Below are 19,910 nucleotides of genomic sequence, written 5' to 3'. Positions count from 1 at the left end.
GTTCTTACCTATACAAGTCTAAGGATAATCTCGTATGAACAAGAGTTCATTAGGATTAAGAAAGTACCAATTCCGTCTATTCGTCTTGCACACTAATTTAGGATTAACCATGCCCTTACCTATACATATCCATCTTGCACCCTAGCTCAGGATTAAGATTAAGTTACCTAAGTCATCAATAATTAAAATAGGCAGTTTTAAACAACAAACGACGTTATAACTTAAAAGTGATTATTTCACGGTTCATTCTTATGTAAACTCTTTACATAAGATGTTGTTACTTTCATGTCTCTACATGAATGATTCAGGCTTATATCGTTTGTACTAACTACAAAGCAGGCTGCATTCATGGTGTCTAAGAATAAGGCGCCCAACCTTTATTCATATACTATAGACCGTCTTAATGTATATACTAAAACTTGATCAACGTTTTTGTCTCTACATAAAGTTCAAGTTTACTCAAAATAACCTTGAGACCTCAGTTTATTGGATTTAAGATTATAGTATTCAATTTCTCAATAACGACTTTATTGAATATAATATGATTACAAACTATGAGTTTTTGGACATAAATTCCAACACAAAAATGTATAAACTTCTCATTCTCGATAAACTTAAATGGAAATTGATCAACAATTATCATTTTAGCACATGCTGTCCTACATAATTGTTGACTAAAAATAGTAGTCACAAAATTATCACTACTTTTTCCACCAGCGGAAGGTTGAAGAGTCAAAATAGTTTTTCCGGTTTCTACTTCCTTATAATGGTACTTTTTACACTGATTTTTTAACTGCTTCCATAATGTGCTAGTTCCACATGAGGTAATATCATAACAATACTCTTTATCACAATAATTGCATGTACACCTAGAACTATTCTCTTCCAACTTTGTGAAGTGATCCCATATAATGGAAGTTGTCTTCTTAGTGACTCTATCTCTCTTCTTTTCGAGTGGTGGTGGTTTACTTGAACTCACAGTTCCCGTTGCATTATTAGTGGAAGGAGTAGGACTAGGACTAGGACTAGAGCTAATTTCACTATGTTGTCCACTACTGCACTCCATGGTCTAAAAGAGTATAAAAACTAGTAGTATTTTCATTTTAAATTAATAGGATTTATATTATTTTTATATGTTGTTCTTTTTGTTAGAATATTTTTCTATAAAATAAATATTAATTTGGATATTTTCTTAAAAGTAATAACAATTACAATATGACAAAAAATATATATACACACAATTGACTATTTACGCTAATTATATAATACAAATGAAGATTAATAAAGGGAGTTTTTTAAAAATATAAAAAATCATTAAAATATTTACATCCTATAAAATAATTCTGAAAACGAAAAAGACCTATACACCCAAAATGGAAATTACAAAGAGCGCGCCAGTCAGCATGCGATTAATCGGCCACATGCGTGTGTGCGTAATCTTCTTCGAAACAATCGTGTACTATAGTCATGATACAAGATCGTGCAGTTCTTTTTAACGATGGGGAGAATAACTTCAAATTTATCGATCGCGTTGACAATACTAAACGATCAAGTTGACTATGGCAAATGGTCATGTTGATTATGGAACCGATTGTGTTGATTATGGTAAGCGATCGTGTAGTCCAATGTAAATGATTGTTAAAATTAAAACTTCAAATCTAACGTCTGTTTTGACCATGAAAAACAATTGTGTTGACTATGGTAAGCGATTATTTGATATTAACACAATCGTGTAGTTCTTTTTAAAAGATAGAAAAGCGGATTCATATTTAAACGATTGTGTTAACCATGGTAAACAATCATTTAGATCATGTCAAAATGATATTTAAACGGTCTTGATATTCTTGAATATGGGAAGATGAAGTAGCTTCAAAGAATCTTGCCAAAAATTAAGAAGATGAAATATGAGATTTAAAAAGAAGAATAAATCAGTTAAAAATATTGGAAGATGAAACGAAGAAATCTGGAAGAGAAGATGAATAAATTGCAAAGAAGAAGAAGAATGGGAAGTGACGAATTGTTCGCAATATTCAAGAGCAAATCTCGAAATTATGAAAATATTTTACCAACTTCATGGGCTTTTGTTTTATGTTACATGGGGCGTAAATATTTTTGGATTTTGTTACAGTTACTTAAATTATCTATTAATATATGTATGTAAAATAGAAAATAAAATAAGAACAAAATATAAAATGGAGATGTTAGAAATTTGGGAACTCATGCAAGGGAGCATCCAACTCTGAAAATCTCCAACTATTGAGATCAATGCTGCAAAATAGAAGCGGTAATTCAGATGTCAACTTCATGAGAATCTAAATGCCAATTGCCTTTAAGAGTTTATTAATAATAGAAGTCTATCACTAATAATGTCAGACCCCGTCTCAGATCACCTGCTCTTAGTTCGAGAGACGACAGAAAGTCAACAAACATCGTCGTCCTCTATGCGATACCTTCTGACCATACTTAAATTTAACCTGAAACTAATAGTTATTTTATCAACTAAAGATAGATAACAAACATACATTTTACAGTGGAACTTGTACATACTTTGTATATAAACATAATGCAGCCTATCCTGCTCTAAAAAAATTACGTCAATCTAATACGTATATTGACAACAAAAGTTCTACAAACCAAAGTACAATCAAACCAGAATACTAATACTCACTGCCTACGTCTTAAATGACATGTAAAAAACTCAATACTTATATATGTTCAGACTCCTAAGAATAATCCACCTCCTGGACTATAATTTCTAGGAATCCTCTAGCAGATTGACAGTAGTGTATCAGGCACCATGAGTTCGATGTCTACCTAAAGAGTGAGAAAACATTTTAAAAGGGTGAGCTATAAAACCTAGTGAGTCACTGGTTGATAAATTGATATTCTTAAAATTTAGCAAGTGATAAACTTTTCGAACTTGTAAATAAATTTGTGAAGTAAAGCGTAAACAAGATTTTTAACTTAAACAACTTTTATGAGTACCCAACTAACTATTTTAAAAATTCTTTAGAAAGACATTTAATGTTTACAAAACTGTATAACTAACATTACATCTCTACATTGTGTATGGTACACCCGATATAATTACATTTCAAACTAATACTAGCTATATGATGTGGTGGAGCCTACATAACACTTCCATTGTCTGTCATAGTGAGCCTATCCAGCACTCATGGTAGCATCGTTGTCATGGATTATACTTAATATCAACAATGGAATGTTTCTTGTATGCACCTAGTGTCACTAGCCTCAGGCTCAATATCTTAGTCATGTAGTTAATGAAAACCTCAGAAATCACATGAATAACTTCAAACATGCATGCTTATTCTTTCTTCCTTAAATCTCAAGCATACTCAACTTATTCACAAAACTAGAAATCTTCAACTGAATGCTAGCTACAAAACATGCTTCGCTTAAATCAATACCTATCTTAAATACATTTCATGAATTCAACATTTACATGCTAGTTTATATATATCTCGTTGAATTATATAAACTTGATTCTTGTGCTTGGAAACTATTAATAAAAATATGTTTTGTTCATACTTTTAGATTTAAATATCGTAAATATTTAAACTGAAAAAACAAATTTAGAAAACAATTTTCGAAACTCATTTTTTGCCACTGATTAGCTATATTATTGGTTTGTATACTTGCACAACAAGAAATCGGGGGTCTCCCGAGATCGAGAATGACTTACTCCTAACGTCGAAAATGCCGATGGATGGAGCACGTTATCAATAAATGACTTTCAACATCCCATCATTGCATCAGGAGAAAGGTACTTCCGACGCAACGTTGAAGAAGGTTGCCCCGACGGTTGCTTACAACATCGACTGAAGGGCATCATTCTTAATGCCTTTTGTACGTCAAGAGATAATTTTAATATAATTTTTTCTAATTATTATGTTCAAATATTTTTTTTATCCAGAGGTACTCTTTTGTGTTCCGACTCAATTTAAATTTAATAAGAAAGACTACTAACACAAAATTAAAAAAATTATTAAAATACAAAATTGTAATTTATATAATTAGAAACTAAATTCCAAAGGTCCTCTGTGTGCCAGACTCATTTCCTCAATCATCTTCCTCATTTGTCGGGCTTGCTACTTCGACGTTCTTTATTGTTCTTCAATTAATCATTTAGGTTCTTCAAGCTTACTTTTTTGTTCTTCAATCTTCAATTGCGAGCACTCAAGGCTAGATCTTAGTTCAGTAATCTCTCTAGAGTGCATTTCTTGCGAATATGAAGACGAAGAACTTCTACCAGTCTTTTGGGACTTGGGCTTGGGGCCCCTACCAAGACTTTTTGAGTAGCCCGATCGTTTACCCAAAACGATCTCGCATATCTTGTCCTTGGGGAGTGGTTGAGAACCTTCTGAGGTGGGTTGGGATTGGAACTCCAACATTTGATGCTGCACCCAAAGTGTTAAGTTATGAATTCACAATTAAAAGTAAAAAATAAAACAAAAGGTCCACACAGTCCATTGGCTAACCTCGTTGTTTAGTAAGCTCATGTTGTTGTAGGAACGACTTGGACTTGTTACTATGGTTGTAAGGTTGCTTTGCTCTAGCAACCTTGTTGATTCTTGATTGCTCCTACATGCAAACAATAAAAATGTTACATAAAAAAAAGAACAAACGTTAAGGAACATTAAAAGATGTAAATCACTTGAAATTGTCGACTTAAGTACTGATCGCAGAGAAAGTGTCAATCTTCCAAATGATGCATCAATTTGTTCGGTGGGTTGGCACGTACTGCTTGTTCAGGGTCGTTGAATTGCTTAAAATGCCTATGGCAGTCTTCTTTAAACTCTTTCTACGTGCTGAGTGTTTGATGCTCAACAAATTGATTAAGTGCTTGATTTATGAAATCAAGCAAGAACCATTGCTACAAACGAAAAAAATACGAATTAGATTTTGGTATATGTAGGTTTAACATATATGTAAAGTAATTTATAAATGTGACCTATAGACCACCTTTGACAACCTCAGTGTACTCCAGAGGAACATCATCCCACTTAAGGCAGCAGAGTGGAAATGTATCTCGTGTTAATACACCGATAGTGTTACTAAACCGAACAGTGTGTAGCGAGATTGGCTTCTCCACTCTTGGGGTGATAAAGATTGGGATCTTCCCATTCTTCTGTACGTACCTTTCCAACTTCAAGTTTCGAAAGTGTAACCACCCAATTTTGTCCGACCTTATTTAAAATCAATTTAATTGCTAGATTAATTTTTACCTTAATATGACTACTTTTAATTTTGTAATTAACTAACTTTTGTAAAAAAAAAATTATTATTTAATTACTTTTTAATTTTTGTTGGTAGTTTATTTAATGAAACTAAACCAATTAGTTAGGTAACTAAGGTGGGTAAAGAAATACTAGACGTGACAACTTTTTAAATTGGTTTTTGTTGCAAAAGGCTCCATGCCTTTTTAAAGCGTAGGCCAAAGATGATATTATTTTAAATTCTAAAAAACCCTTACCATTTTGAATTTTTCGCAATTTATAAAAATTATTTTGTCTATAAATAATCTCTTCTTCTTCATCTATAAAAAAAAAAAAAAGTAACACAGAAAAACCCTAGAAATTTTTATAGCCTTCACATCCTCTTTTCTTCATTTAAACCTTTAACCTCCATAGCCCCTGCTTCTCTTAACGTTCATATCTTCTTAAAAAAATCAAAAGATCTATAACATCTATTTTATTTTCTCTTCTAACAACCCCCTAAATCTTCATTTTTCTCTCAAAAACTCTTTACAATGCCAAAAATCCAATAAAAAAGAAAAAGAACTCGAACTTAGTTGGTGGTGCTTGGTAGGGATTTCGTCCCACTAATTCACCTTTCATACAACAATTGAGTTTAACGTGTTGGATTTCAATCTTTCTTTCTTTTCTTTTTTTCTTCATCTTCTTCTTATTATTTTGTTTATTTTCCTTCAAAGTTCTTTATTTTTTTTCTTATTCTTACTATTGTCATTATTTTATTTATCTTTCTTTAAGCTTTCATAAAAATGTAAATAAAATAAAAAGAAAAAAGAAAAAAGAAAAAAGAAAAAGAAAAAAGTTAAATGATTAAATATTTGCTTATTATTCTTGTTATTATTTCTCTACTTTCCTCTTTCTATAATTATTTATTTATTATATTGTAAACTTTTCTTTTATATATATTTTTTATTTATTGCATATTTCTTCATACCTTGTTGTTTATCTCTTTTTTTATTTATTATTATGTCTTTCCTTTATTAATTTATTCTTAAGCTTTATTCTCTATATATTGCATCTTTACTTTTTGTTTTATATATAATTAACATTTTTATTTATTTCTCGCCTTTTATATGTTATTTAATATTTTTTCTCTTCTTTTGTGGTCAATTAATATGTTATTGCTAATAATTGTTTAAATTTGCTAACATTTTAAATTACTTTTTCTTTTAAGAAGAACATCAAACGATGGAATCGAGGAAATTTGAGAGTTCGATTTTTTTAAATTCTTGAGATGAGGAAATCAATTCTTGAAAAATCCGAGATTGATCTCCAATATGTTTTTATAAAAATCTCAATATGCTATTTTATGTTTTCTTAATTTATTACAATGCTTCTTTCCTCTTATTTTTACTTATCTAATATTCCTATTAAGTCTTATTTTTATTTCTATTTAAAAATTATAAATATTTATGATTAAATTTTTCAATGTCTTAAAATTCTTCTAATTAATTTAAATCTTTCTAAGTTTCAATATATTTCACAAAACTCCTTTTTTTTTAAAACCATTTAGAAAATTTTCCTATTAAAGTTATAACTTTTTATGTTTTCTCAAACGTTCAAAATTTAATCTATGATTTCATAAGGTTTTCTAATCAATCTTTTCTAATAACTTATACCATTTTTCCTAAACAAAATCCTACGATGGAATCTAGAAAACCTGAGAGTCCGATTTTCTAGAATAATTGAGGCAATGGATCACATCTTTGAGAGTCCAAGATTTGATCCCAATAGAAAATGATTTTAATTAATGTTTTAAAAAAAATATCTCTTTATTAGAAGACTATTCCTTTGTCGGATTTTGAGAAATTGTACTGATTTCTCACTTTCTTGATGTGAGAAAATTTTCTTTAATATAGTCTAATTGATGGAATACTCTCCACTTATTGTAGTAATGAAGGGTGAAATAAGATGTTTGTTTTAAAAGAAATTAAAGAATATTTTTTATTCAAGATTTATTTTTTATTCAAGATTTGAAATTTGGCCTCGTTTTTTAAACGGGTGTTGTAGGATGCTAGCACCTTCCTCATACACAAATGACTTGTGAACTCAACTCTAGTTTTCGAAGATCATATATTTTTTTTTCATTTATTTAAAAGTGTTTACTTTATTCCGGTGTCCAATCATACTGTAAAAAAGATTGGTGGCGACTCCTATTTTATTTTGAAACTAACCATTTTTAGGATGTTGGCTACTCCACGTTGTCTCGGGGATGTGGCAACAAGGAGTGCTGACGTCTCCTAGGAGTGTGCGTGGGTTGAGAGCCATCTAAGAAAACAGAGCACTATCAGAAACAAAACTTCATGTTTATGCAATTGTCATCAAAGTAATGGGACTAACCTAAAGTGTTGCCCACCGTGAAATCCCCGTTATTGAACGCGTTGTCGAACTCTAGAAACAGATCATATGTATCTTGGAAACTACTGGGGAATGATGACATAGTACCTGTTGACATAAAAATCAAAATTAATTAAACAAATGAGAGTATCTCAAACTGAATATATATATATATATATATATATATATATATATATATATATATATATATATATATATATATATATATATATATATATAAAATAACGAAATATATGGATACATAATTCGCCATTATTATTCGTTGTCACTTGATCCACTTTGAGGTGATAATTATTCATAATCATCGTTTATAAAGTCGTCAACGAAATCACGCACAACCAATCCTTCCACCACCGTAGGATCAATGTTAGGTCTGCACAGAGTGTCATCCTCAATGTTTCAATCCATACGATGTCCGACAACGATTTCCAATATATTCAATTGCTTATTCTCAACATCCTCCACTTTGGGCATGTCCCATATGCATTTATTTTGGACCGCTTGAACAATTTTTCAATTGGTACCATTTTTTGGGTCCTTGAGGTAAAAGACTTGATGTGTCTAGTTCGCAAGAATGATCAGTTCCTCAACAAACAAAAAACGCGACGTGTGGATTGATTTGTAGTCTAATTCCACATGTGTCCTATGACTTTTGTTGTTGTCAGTGTCAAACCATCTACACTTGAACAACCAAGCACGTCGTTCTAGCGGATATTGAACGTCCAACACTTCATCTAAAACACCATAGAATTTGTTGTCGGCACTTCCACTGCCACTGTTTTCACAGACTACCATGACTTCACTTTTTGTGTAGTACGTCAAGAATCAAGCTCTACCATGTGAAATCGTACCCCACCGATAATGCATCCACTATAAGAGCAAACTTTAGATGAAGGTCCTATCGCAAGTGAGAAGAAATCATGAGAAATATTTTCTCTCTTACACATTTCTAGAATTTGAAATTCATGTAAATGATTATATATAAATACTCAAATAAGATATATCAATTCCCAAATTCATGTATGGTATATACTTGAGCTTTAAACCAATTAGGAAATGCTCGTTGATGTCTTCTATATAAGTCAAAAGCACTTTGTGCTTGATGATGTATCAACCATAAGTGTTTCCTAAAATAGATAATTGTGAGTTTGCATGACTACAATAACAAAGATTTTAAATAGCCAGTGAAGTATAAAGTTGGAAATGCATACTTGCGGTAGTCCGTTATTTCATCTACATTGTTGAGGATGTATCAATGTGCGAGGTATTTCTCTTCCTATGATAGAGTTCATAAACTTGACGTCTCTAATGGTCGTACTTTCTGGACAAACACTTCAAACTCACCAATTACCTCGTCATTGAGAATGCTATCATCATTTCACTCATCCCTAGTGAATCGAGTTTCAATCCCACTTAGATATCTCGAACAAAAAGTCTCTAATTCATTCATCATATATGCTTTTGCAATAGACCACTCAAGACGTGCTTTGTTTCGAATAAATTATTTTAACATGCGTAGACTTCTTTCCATGGATACATCTAACTGTAAGAGACCGGACCAGTAATTTTGGTTTCATATGGTAGGTGAACGGCAAGGTGTATCATTACGTTGAAGAAGGTAGGTAGGAATATTCTTTTCAACTTACAAAGTATGATTATGATATTTGATTATAATTGGTCCAAATCACTTATTCTTATCGTTCTTGGACACAAGTCACGAAAAAACCTCACAATTCAGTAATAGCAGTGGACACATTTTTTGGTAGATATACTTGAACACCAATAGGAAGAAGTTGATGTAGCAAAACATGACAATCGTGTGTTTTAACATATGATATTTTCTTGTCTCTGTCATTCACACATCGTGAAATATTAGAAGTGAATCCATCGAGAAACTTAACTGATTTTATATACTTGCAAAATGCAACTTGTTCGCTGCTAGTCAACGTGTACGTTGCATGTGGTTTCATAAAACTGTTACCAACTTCTATAAGGTGTAAATGCTTCATTATTTTCAAATCTTATAAGTCTAATTGAGCATTTGTGGTATTTTTTGTTTTTCCTTCAATATTCAACAACGTACCAACCAAGTTGTTATAAACATTCTTTTCAATATGCATTACATCTAGTTTATGTCGTAATAGTAGTCTGAACCAGTAAGAAAGTTTGAAAAAGATACTTCTCTTAGTCCAATTGAAAGCTCTCTTTCATTTCTCATCTTTCAGTGAGAGATGTTTACTCATAACTGAAAAATCCAACGAACCTAGTTGTTCTAAGATATCGAGCTCATTCATTACAATTGGAGAAGCCTTATGTTGTACCTTTCCATCATGTAGCTTACTTTGCCAAACATGGTTCTCTGGATGATAACGTCGATGTTCTATGAAATATATTTTTCCTCTTATCCCGAATTACGATTTATCTCCCATACATATGTGACATGCATGATAAGTCATCATACGTTAGGATGTCATTAATTGTCCACAACAAGGCTACATACGATTGAAAGAACTAACCAGTGAGAGAATCATAAGTACGCACACCAGAAGTCCATAAGTCTTTCAATTTATCAATCAACAGTTGTAGGTAAACATCAATTTCCTTACTAGGAGATCTTGGACCAAGTATGAGCAATAACATGAAGAAGTTGGACTCTTTCATGCATTTTCAAGGTGATAAATTATAAGGAATTAACACCACAGGTCACATAACGTACGAGGTAATCATATTCCCAAATGGATTAAACTCATCTAAAGCTAATCCGAAACGAACGTTCCGTGAATCTGAAACTAAATATGAAAATTCACAATCAAAATGCTTTCATCCTTCTGCATTAGCAAGATGTCTTAACACATCCTCTATTCCGACTCATTTATCCTAATGCCATCTCATGTCAGACAAGCTCTCTTGCGATATAAACAATCACTGTAATCTCGGTATTAACGGAAAGTGACACATTACCTTGTGCGAAATTTTTTTTCTTTGTTAAGACTAACCTTCTATCGAGACTCACCACAAGTTGGTCAATATTGCAAATTTCCAAACTCCTTCTAGTACAATACACAGTCGTACTTACACGCATCAATAATCTCATATCCCATGCCCAAGTCACGTAGTTTTCATTTGGCTTCATAAAATGAACTAGGGATAGTAGTACTACACATTGGAAATGTTGCTTTTAATAGCTCTAATAACATGTCAAAGGACTTGTTACTCCAACCATTGAGAATCTTGACATGCATCAACTTAACCAAGAAATTCAGGGATGAAAATTCTGAACAACTAGGGTATAGCTCACTACGTGCTTCATTTAATAACTCCTGAAATATGTTCGTTGTCTCCTATTCTAACCCACTATTAAACGACATGTCATTCTCCAAAACTTCCTCTATTTCTTCTACGTGTTCAATTGGAGCTTATAAATTATGAAGCATACCCAACATTTCATTTTCTTCAGGAAAAAGGTTGTTGCTAGTTCGTTCATGAAAAAGGGTTACTACTAGTTCCTTCATCAAATCTTTCTATACCTCTATAGAAATTCGTTGGCTCTTTATGATACTCCCGATCTGTATAGGAGGGAGGACATTCCAATCGTTAATGGATGTCACTCCACACCCTCTAGTGAGTCCCAATTTGAGTTCATACATCTCTTGCATCGACATCTTGTTTATCCATACTCATCGACGTGATACCTTGCAACCTCTAAAAATTGGGACACTTCCTATCTATACTAAACCGAGAACTTACTCCTAAGTTTCATCCAACCTTTGTCCATCATTAAAGACCTAAAACATAAATATTTTTTATTAGTCTTATATTCGTCCTCTCAAATACTCAAACTTACCCTATGAAATAAGCTATGCTTCACAAGTACTTAATTTCACTATAAGTAAGTTTAAACTAAAAAGGTTACCATTACTACAGAATAGCAAAAAAAAAACTAACCACATATTACTTCCCTTTCAAAGCTACCCAACGCTTCCAACAAATCTTTCAAGCCACCTAACACTTTTGACAATTTATAAACTACTAAAGGCTACTATAACTGCAGGATAGCCAGAATGAATCAATCAAAATGCATGCTTCAATCTTTACAATCTAACTAACACTTAATTCCACAAACAAAGCATAGTAAGAGATTAAAAAAAAAAAAACTAGAGGCTACCATAACTGCAGGATAACCACAACAATTTCAACAATTTCAATAATTGAACAATTCAACCCTAAAACTATAACAATCTCAACCCCAACATAAATTCCAACAAGTTAAAACATATACCTACAATAATTTCAATATACATTTTATACATACAATTTCATTCATAAAATTCAAACAATTTCAATACATTTAAATATAAATGTCAACAATTTCAACAATTTCAACCTTAAACCTATAACAAATTTCAATATACATTTTATACCTACAAATTTCATTCCTAAACTTCAAATAATTTCAATACGTTTAAACATGTATTTTAATAATTTTAACTCTATCCATGCAAACAATTTGAATATACATTCATTCAGAATATTTATTTAATTTTAAAATAAAAAACAAAAAACCCTGACGATGACGACAGACGGCACGGCGATCTCTCTCTCTCTTTCTCTCAACCTTTCGACCTCTCCTCTTTTCCTTTCGTTGTGAGTTCTCTATTCACAAACTCAAATAAATAGGGGATCTTCCAACACACTTCGAAAACATTGGGAGATCTCCTCATTCCCGATGCCATAAAGTGAATCATCGAGAATAGTTCCACCCATTCTCGATGTTTCACTTGGCATCGAGAATGGTTGACGCCAAACTCAACATGTTGTGCATTGTGCCAATCTCCCAACTTACTCCACGAATAAGCTACACCTTAAAAGTACCCAATCTCCCAAAGCTAAGTTTGAATTAAAGAGCGAGGTTACCATAGTTGCAATATAGCCAGAACAAACTAACCACAAATTACTTCAATCTTTACAAGTTACCTAACACTTCCAACAAACAAAACTACTAACAAATTAAAAACTAAGTTTAAACTAAAGATGCTACCATAGCTACAGGATAGCCAGAACAAATCAACCACAAATTGCTTCAATCTTTACAAGCTATCTAACACTTTCAACAAACAAAACTACTAACAAATATAAAAAACTAAGTTTAAACTAAAGGACTGCAGAATAACCAAAACAAATCTCAACCACAAATTACAGCCCCCTCAAATTTTAAAATCATTACCACCCTCTCCCCATTTTAAATCTTAAAAACATTTCTAAATCTAAATCCCTCAATAAATTTTTAAACCATTGCTTCCTCAAATTCAAATTCAATATTAAATCCTAAAAACATTTCAAAATCTAAATCCCCCTTAAATTTTTAAATCATTACCTCCTCAAATTCTAATTCAATATTAAATCCTAAAAACAATTCAAAATCCAAATCTCCCCTCAAAATTTTAAATCATTGCCCCCTCAAATTCAAATTCAATATTAAATCCTAAAAAACATTCAAAATCTAAATCCTAAACCTATTTGAAAATCTAAATCCTAAAACTAATTTAAAACCTAAATCCTAAAACTAATTCAAAATCAAAATCCAACAACTAATTAATTCAAATATGAATCTAAAAAATAATTCTTTAACCAAACAATAACTAAAACAAAAAAATAAATGAAACACTTACCTAATGAAGGTGGTGGTGTTAGAGGCCGCAGACGATGGCGATTGGTGGAACGGTGAGTGGTGGTAAGGTTCTTGGTCTCTCTATCTCTTTATTTTCTCTCATTCTCTTTCAGTTATGTGAATCACATAATTGAAAAATGGTTTTACAAGAGAACTCCTGACATACCACGAAAACATCGGGAGAACCCTCATATTCCTAACACCATTAATAACATACCGGGGATATATTACCATATTTTTTACACCATTAGTAACGAGTCGAGAATAGGTCATTTGTTGCCGACATTAATTGCATGGTATTTGGGGAAAAGAAAATTATTATTTTATTATTTAATTGTTTTCCTTTTTTCCGAAGCTGTAAATGTCCACATCGGGGATAGCCAATCCATTCCCAATGTATATATGCATGGTGTCGAGGAAAAGAAAATTATTATTTAATTGTCTACTTTTCTTTTTCCTGATGTGTACGTGTACGACGTCGGTGATTGGCTAGCTATTCCTTACATCATGAATTCAACGTCAAGAAAGATTCATTTGTCGACGTACAACTTATGGTGTTAGCGTATGTGCTATTTCTTGACGTTCGTTATCCTGACCCACTTTTTTACATCGGGAGGCCCTCGATTTCTTGTAGTAGTGTTGGTCTACTTCTTCTTAACCTACCAAAACAAACGATAACAAGGTGCTAAAACCCTAAGTTCTGTAGTCATTGTATGACGTACATACTATGACATACAAAAGATGTCGTACATTAAGTGAGTTTTATATCAAAATCTCCATTTGAAAGTCCTCTATAACTTTACTTGAAGACGTGAAAACCTAATTCTCAATAGATTTGTCCAAATTTCTCCCGAAACAAAAACTACTTCAAATAGCGATTCCAGAAACCCTTCGGTTTTCTTCTGACCTATTTCCAAATATTTTTAGTTCAAATGTTCTTCATAGAAAATGTAGGTAATTGAATAAGCTTTCTAACTTTACCAAATAGAGCTCCTAATTCCACATCTACACCTCGGGTTACTAAGAAAACTAGAGTCCTTTCTGATTCGCGCATAGATCCGATAGCTTGTTTTCTTCTTCAATTTTTACTAACTTATCATCAGATTTAGCTCAAATATGCTCCATAAACTTTGGTAGAAATTGCCCTCAATGGGGAAGAGGATTAACTTTAAAACCTAATAAGTCTCAACTTCTAACTCCTTTTTTTTGGCTAGAAATCATCAAAAGAACATAAGGTTGCTGGATGAACTGAAAGTTTGCTAAGTAAGAAGCTTTACCTTGAGAAATCTTGTCTTCTGCCCTAATTTCTTCAGAACGTCACCTTTTTCCTCTCTCCACTCTTCTCTTCAAATTCTTTGAAAAAATTCGGTAATGAATGATAAGAAATGATCTTCCCAGTGGTGGATTTTAATATAAGACAAAAGAAAAACCCACTCAATCCATTTCCTTCTTTTCTCTACTCCACTTCTCTCGGGTCTCTTTTCTTTTCTTTTTTTAATATATATATATACTTTTTTCTCCTTTGCCTTTATCTTTTAATTTCTTAAATAATTATCTCAAAAAATGAGCTTTACCTTTTCCATTCTTCTCTACAACAATGATGCAACAACAATTTTAACCCATAGTTGTAGGATAGTCATAGCAATTCACATATACAATACTTATTAGATACAACCCCAAGAGCATGCTTCAAATTCAAGTTCAACAAAGATCACCCAACTAATATTCCATACAAATCTATGACTAACATAACTGCAGGATAGTCATAGTAATTCACATATACAATACTTATTAGATTTCATATAATAACAAATATTATCATACTCATATCTCAAAATCACTTCCAAAATTAAGCCTTATTGGATTTCATATAATAATATGTATGAAATCTAATAAGTATTTCTACTAATTCCAAATCAAAAGATAAATAATCAACTAATATCACCAAACTCATATTGTATAACAAACAACCCCAAACTATCAAATATATACAATGCTTGTTAGATTTCATATAAAAACAATTCACAATACTTATTAGATTGCATCAACTTATAACAAATCAAATTTTATTTTTAATTAACATGGAAGTAAAGTTAACAAATAAATATATGACCATATCCTTACATAATAAATATTAAGATAAACTTTGGTTTCAAATTATTTTATAAGGAATTAGACAACAAGAATTTGTTAACTTTTAGTTTCAAATAAAATAAAATGAGAGTTTAAGATGTATCAAACTAAGTGAGCGTTTGAAGCTATAATGTCGATGATGATTGAGAAGACGAAGTGTTGTGTGCCCGGCTGTTCGAAAAAATTGGAAAATCGCAAGGCTTCTGTGGACAAAGTAAGGGCCGAGGGGAGAAGTAGGATGGGGGTGGTGGAAAGGCGGCAGGTGCGGAAAACGGAAAGGTGGCAGTGTCTGTTAGCGAATAAGAAATGGCAGCGATGTCTATGGATAAAGTAAGGGTCGCGGCAAAGTGCAGAGGCGTGTGACTGACGTACATAGGCTTGTGGCATCTGCAGAGGTGCACTAGAACAAATATAGGCTTTAATGTCGCTTGGGAAAAATGAAAAAAGACCATTGGTGTCGGTTTTGAAAAAGCGGATCTTTAATGTCGGTTCTCCACCGACATTAAAGACAAAGCTTTAATGTCGGTTTTAAAACGACATTAAAGGTCCGCCATTTTGAGAACCGACATTAAAGGTCCATTTAAATTTTAATTTTTAATATTTTTATTTTGTGAAAAAATAGACACTTTAATGTCGGTTTTCCACCGACATTAAAGGTCCATTTAATTTTTTTTTTAATAATTTTTTTCGTGAATATCTCTCTCTTACTTTACCTTTTCGACCTCTTCGATTCCAAATCTCGACCCTCGTCTTCTCCGAACTTCCTTCATTTCTTCTCCATTTCTTCTCCGATCGACGCCCCAATTTTAATCGACGCCGCCATTTCTATCGCCTCCACCATTTCTATCGCCGCCACCATTCCGATCGATTGTTGTTCTGTTCGCCCACCCTTGGAATCAAATTCGGCCGCATTTCTCTCCTTCTAAAGAAATTCGTCCGGTCGTCCCCGTTCACAGCAATCGTGTTCACAGCAACCGCGTTCACAGCAACCAGGTTTTTTGAAACTCATCCGCTCGTCCGCGTTCACATCAACCAGCAACTAGGTTCGCCCACCCTTGGAATCAAATTCGTCCGCGTTCACGGTAAAATTTCCATCTTCTTTCATTTGGGGTTTTTAGCATGTTTTTTGATTTCGATTTAGATTATGGATTCTTAGACAAGGGAAAGTTGTCAAGGCATATAGAATACGAGTAGTTTTCTGTTCATGCATATTTACTATTTTGGCATATGATGCGGTCACACATCAATTCTGCTGCAAAACCCAAAAAATTGGAACATAATTGTATTGATGCTTTGATTAAAATCAACCTCAAAATCACTTATTATTCTGCTGCAAAACCTAAAAAATTGCACATTATTATTGGATGCAGTCGGTGTTTGTGTCGAATTCTGATTATTGGATGCAGTCGGGGAAGTACCCTGATGTTAGTTGTTTGTGTCGAATTCTGATTAGTCAGTGATGCTTGAAACGCGTTCACAAAAATTCTGTTTGTGTATGATTGTGTGTGGGGTAAGTAGATTAGAAACTAGGAAGAGAGTCTAAATTTTGTCTTGTTGCATTGGAAGATTTGTGTTGCGGGCTTTATTGGCGTCGACGAATCTTGAAAAGCATAAATTACAATAATGCTGTAAATAAGGATGAAATGGCTGGAGTTGCGTTTAGTATAAGCTTCTTGTATTTGGTAGATGAGGTGTATTGACAGGTACAGGTTAGAGATGTTGTGCTATGTTGAAATGTTGGTCAAACTGGAAGTTTGTATTTGGTCAAACTGCTGTATTTGGTCAAACTGAAATGTGGCTGGTAATACAAGACAGTAGAATATGAAGGTGTTTATATGGGCTGCCACTTTTCTCACAAAGAATAAACTGTATATCACGTGCACTTTCTTCCACGTTGTTACTCTCTGCAAATCAACCCCATGCACACACGCAAATATTTTATCTTCTATGTGTTCTCTCCTTCATTCTATTGTGGTTGAATTTGATGCTAGCTAGGGAAGGTCGTGAATTTGGTTAATAACTTTTTGTTTGATTTTGCTAAGGTAGATAATGTAGCTAAGGTAGAGTATTTTCTTTCTTGATCTTTCCTCTTCATATTAAGATCAGTGAGGTTCTTTCTAGTTTTGATTAGTCAATTAAACTAGATAATCATTCTAGCATTTTCTTTCTTTATCGTTTCCATTCATATGAAGATCAGAGTAGTTGTATAGTTTGTATTGACCTGCCTGGAGTAGTTTATGTTCCTTCTGTTATAATTTCATAAAATTCATATTGTTTTGTGAGAATATTCTGGTCTTCTTCCTTTACTTTTACTATAAAATAGCACATTAAACACACATTTCAATGTTGAAATTTACAAAACTTGTAATCGAATTATTTAATATTTTTTTTTATTTAAATTGAATGAAAATTTTTAATCTCTAGATTTTTTAATTACTCTTAGGAATATATAATCTGACTTCAAGAGCATAGGGTTTAAGTTTAACACCTCTGAAGTAGAAAGATTAGGATGAAAGGGACATCACTATGATTTGTAAATTCATTATCTCTCCATATATTATCATCATCTTGTAATATCTATAATTTTAATTTTTGAAATGCTTATCTTCCCCCCTTTTCCTTTTTTATTTTTTGGGAAAAATAAAATGAAAAAGACATGTCAGTTAAAAAGTGAAGGGATGGTTAATGGCAGCTCCTGCTTGTCGATTTTGTTAGCAGTTTTCCTTACTTTGATGCATTCTTATTCTGACAAAAAACTTACTATATAGGCTTCAATGCTGCTCCATCAAGTAGTAAAAAGTAAGAATAATAATAGTAAAAAAGTATTATTGCCTCTTGAGATCGTATTCAATTTTAATTCGATATCTTAATGGTTTATTACACTATAAGTTGAATGTTTCAGTTTAATGGTAATTGGAATGTCAGAGAATTCAATTTCTCATATATGCAATTCTTCTACTAAAAATATCCTAATTAGTCCAACTTACTTGGTCCAAAAGCCATCAAAGCCCAAAGTCTATAATATGCCCAAAACAGTATTGAGGTGTTCTTCACTTTCAAGTTTTGGGTGTCGGAAACTTTCAAGGATTCAAAAGCTAACTTATAGAGATTCAATATTCTCACAAAAATATTAAATAATTCGATTACAAGTTTTGTAATTGTTGTTGATTTTATGACTATTTAGTTGTTTTTCATTTTCTTGCAAAATATGAGATGAGAATATTAAAGTTTTAACTTTTGAGCTTAATATTATAAACAATATGTGTGAGATGAGTTATGCTTATCATTTTACTAACAATTTTAGCTTAATATTATTGTAGTTTCTTTTCGGTTTATATAGAACTTGTTAGTTTTTGGAATGTGGGTTCAGTTTAAGTTTACTTAGTTTCGTTATTTTCTCGATTTTTTTTTAACTTTCTTGTCTTCTAATGTTTAAAAATATTTAGAGGGTTGAAGACATGGCAAGCGAAACACGATCTACAACGCTATCGATCAACTCCAAAATGGAGACCTGTAAAGGTAATTTGCATTTACAGGTTATTACTTTTTATGAAACATAAGATTAATTTGTATTCAATTGATATACATGCAGTGCCCTCGTCAATTGGATTCTGTAGGGTGCGGGTACTACGTGCAAAAGTACATACATGAGATAGTGCATAATTCTAGTACTTCTATTACTAACCTTGTAAGTTTCTACTTTAACTTTTTACATATTACAATTTGTGATCCAAACTCATACTTTCCATATCTTTCTCTTTGTGTGTAGTTCAATACCAAAAATGCATATAGCCAAGAGGAGATTGATGAGATTCGAACTGAATGGGCAGCTTTTGTTAGCAGATTTGTGTAAGTAGTTGCTTTTTGTAGTTAGGTTAGTAGTTGATTTTTGTAGTTAGGTTAGTAGTTGATTTTTGTAGTTAGGTTAGTAGTTGGTCGAGTTAAGTTTTTGTAGGGGACGGCAGTCCTATAGTTTTTTGAAGGGCATGTGGTCCCGTACTAATTGTTGTTTGTTAGATAGTTTGTACCTATACTTTAGTTAGTGAAGGAACCTTCTATTGTGTTTATAAATCACGATCTTATATATTATCTTTAATGGCGTTAGTGTGCTTGTATTTTAGTGTTGGATCTTATGCATTGTAGGTGTTTACTATTGGTTTGCCATGGATGGTAGGATGTGTTGTTTGATATGTGTGATTATGTATATATTGGAGGATTTGGAGTAGTTGGACTTATAGTGTTGAATATAGTTGTGTTTATAATATGTAAGTGTTGGATGATGTGTATTTGTTGTAGTTCTATATGGAAGTGTGGAAAAGTGTGCTTGTATTTTAGTGTTGGATCTTATGCGTTTTAGGTGTTTACTATTGGTTTGCCATGGATGGTAGGATGTGTTGTTTGATATGTGTGATTATATATAAGTGTATATATTGGAGGATTTGGAGTAGTTGGACTTATAGTATTGAATATAGTTGTGT

The 19,910-nt window shown here is 32.3% G+C and overlaps 2 long non-coding RNA genes across 3 annotated transcripts; one reads left to right on the top strand and one right to left on the bottom strand.

The window, feature by feature from the left end:
- Positions 1-3,945: 3,945 nt before the first annotated feature.
- Positions 3,946-14,675, bottom strand: LOC103485589 (uncharacterized). Of its 2 annotated transcripts, XR_007819327.1 has the most exons (6): positions 14,577-14,675; positions 7,614-7,718; positions 7,448-7,541; positions 4,676-4,894; positions 4,500-4,602; positions 3,946-4,418 (listed from the first exon to the last, which is right to left on the bottom strand). It is a non-coding gene; the product is annotated as an uncharacterized LOC103485589 (long non-coding RNA). The 2 variants fall into 2 exon arrangements; XR_007819326.1 differs by having other exon boundaries at positions 4,500-4,894.
- A 4,210-nt stretch (positions 14,676-18,885) lies between these two features.
- LOC127148376 (uncharacterized) lies at positions 18,886-19,378 on the top strand. Its single transcript, XR_007819325.1, has 3 exons — positions 18,886-18,951; positions 19,025-19,120; positions 19,202-19,378. It is a non-coding gene; the product is annotated as an uncharacterized LOC127148376 (long non-coding RNA).
- Positions 19,379-19,910: the final 532 nt, after the last annotated feature.

This window comes from Cucumis melo, chromosome 3, assembly GCF_025177605.1.
Source record: "Cucumis melo cultivar AY chromosome 3, USDA_Cmelo_AY_1.0, whole genome shotgun sequence".
Lineage (NCBI taxonomy): Eukaryota > Viridiplantae > Streptophyta > Magnoliopsida > Cucurbitales > Cucurbitaceae > Cucumis > Cucumis melo.
Note: the sequence above shows the minus strand (reverse complement) of the source record. Positions and strands in the feature narration are given on the sequence as shown.